This window comes from Silene latifolia, chromosome X (genome assembly GCF_048544455.1).
Source record: "Silene latifolia isolate original U9 population chromosome X, ASM4854445v1, whole genome shotgun sequence".
NCBI lineage: Eukaryota > Viridiplantae > Streptophyta > Magnoliopsida > Caryophyllales > Caryophyllaceae > Silene > Silene latifolia.
The window spans coordinates 145,154,684-145,157,526 of record NC_133537.1 but is presented as its reverse complement, the minus strand read 5'-3'; positions in this window follow the sequence as shown (position 1 = coordinate 145,157,526).

Below are 2,843 nucleotides of genomic sequence, written 5' to 3'. Positions count from 1 at the left end.
TCATCAATCAATCAAGTTTTCTTCTATTATTCTTTCCTTTCCAATTGTTCATCTTAAGTTTGGTATAATCTCTTTACTCTTTATTGTTTATTTCCTCACTCTTTAATCGTGTTTATACTTGTTGTAATGATTGGCACCATTGATAACATGTCTTACATGAAAATAAGTGAGTAGTTGCTTGACTAGGATCAGTGGGGGATTAGGGGAGTTAATCATGGGATAGATTTATGCTTAATGAGTTCATATGAATGCTTGCTTATTGTTTTTCAACTTATGCACATATCATGTTTGATGAAATGCTAGACTATGAAACCTTTCATTTTTTGCCCATCTCTTATCTTTTCAAAAAGGCTTGTAAGATATAAACCAACTCAAGCCTTGTTAGACCTTGCATAGAGTTGAATAGGGAGAACCCAAGTCGACTTGTAGGTGTTGTAAAGTCTTAACCGACTTGGCTCCGAGATGTAAGTTTTCCTAGGAGTTGGTTTATCATGCATGTAGTCTAATAGGAAGAATTAAGTCGACTTGTAGGTGTTGTAAAGTCGCAAATGACTCGGCTCCGGGACCCAAATCTTCTTATGAACTATATGGCATGAACTAACTTAAATCCAACAATAATAAATTGCTTGCATCTATATAACTCATTTATGCTATCTTACCATGGTTCCCCTATGATCCTATGGTATCCTAGTATCCTTTATTACTTCTTTACATCTTTATTTGCTTTATTACTTGTTTTATTCCATTGTGTTCTTTAGTTTAGAATCATCAACCCAAACCAATTGTAACAACCCCAAGCACAACTACAATTAGATTGAACAATTTGAGTACCTCTGTCCCGTGGATCGACCCCGACTTGTTTGCTATGATAGTAGTTGGGTATAAATGTGTTTGATGGCGGACAACGACCCGCTTCATCAATAACTATAGCTCATGATACCACTACAAAGGATACTATAACCCTCTAATTAAACTCCTTCAATTTTAGATCTAAATTACTCATTAAAATAGATATTGATCTTATGCATGCATAACACAATAAAATAGAAAGGTAAGAACAAGGTTCCTTACAATGATTAAAACGGTTTTAAGGGCACAAGTAAGAACACCTTTCTTAACTTGTTCTTGAGCTCAAAGTAATTGGATGATACCCTTAGTCCCAATAGTGTGAGAACCTTCTTTCAATTGCACCAAGACAACCCTTTAAAACTGCTAATTAATTAACTAGATTATCTTAGTAGTTAACCTTAAAATATAATCTAATATTATTTCTTATTACTACTATAGTAATCTAAATAAATTAGATATTGAACCATTATTTTCTAAAACTTGTTTAGAGAGATGGTGAGAGAAGTGAGATATGTGTAACATGTAAGATTGAATTAGAGAAAAAAATAAGAACAATTCTTATGCAAGAGTAGAGGGGAAAACCGGTGGGTGGGTTGGTGGCTAGGGAGCCAATGCATGGCCATTCTCTTTTAGAATTGTTCTTATAAAAAATGCAATAGGGTGTAGGCTATTCTATAATTGTAATCATTTTGTTTTCCACAATAAAAACAATTAAACAATTCACCCTCTAATTTCCTCTAAAAACCGGTCCATTAGATAATATGGACTCCATTTTATTTTTGTCAATTGTCACTTTGTCATATAATGTGTAACATGTGACATGTAACATGTTGTTAATAATATTAATGCATATTTAACAATTAAATATCATTACATATATTAATTTAATTATATATGACACTTGACTAGTAATTCACAATCACAAGTAAATAAAATGGTTCATGTTAATATAATCTACAACAGATTGTAATTATAATTAACGGATCATTCTTAATTTAATTGTTTCATAAACAGAGTATTAGTAATATAACATTTTAATTACTTAAAGGAATCTCATTTAATCGTATTACAATAAGATTCATATTCTTACTCACACACTAGTATAGATCCCGTGTAAATGCGCGGTTTTTTAGATAGGGATATTAGAGAATGTAACAATTATACTATTGGTATTTAATAGTATAAATCCCGCACATTTGCGGTATATATAGAGGTTTTGTTTTTAGTTATTATTTAATTATTTTAAATTGATACATTATTAATTTTTCATATTTTTCATATATACCTCATCGTATTTTGATATGAGAAAAAAATGAACTATGAACTAATCAAGAGAATTTAGTAAAGTTATAAAATATGTTTAATTTTTTTCTTTACCATAAAACTAATGATTACAAATAATAAATTTTCTCAAGTTATATTAATGATTTTTTATTTTCTTTGTGATGAAGATAATTATATATATCAGTTTAATATTTTGTTTTATACAAAATATGTCAAATCATTTTCTCATATATAATAATACATAACAAAAATTTAGAATTTTAGAGTTTAAAAAATTATAGTGGATTCATCTTCTTTAATTAAAATATTATAATTTATATTTTCAAAGAAAATACTATTATTTGATTAAAAGGTTATATTTTGATGAAATGATAATAATTTAAAGAAAGACGTATTTTTGTTTTCTTATTTAGCTTGATACCTTTTTGAGAAAAATTTGGAGAATTTTATTCTCTTAGTATATAGGAGGATTCATTCCAAATTTTATACGTTCAAATTTTTATAGTTCACCTAATTGTATTTTAATATCAGAAAAAAAAACGTAGTATGTCATGAATTTTTTGTTTAACATAAAGTTAATGATTTTATTTTATAACTTTGCTTAAATTATCTTAATGTGTTTTTTTCACGTAGCTAATAATATTATTTTATTGTTTTATACAGTTTAAGTATGCATTAAGTCATTTTCGAAGAAAAATTAACGATTTTGT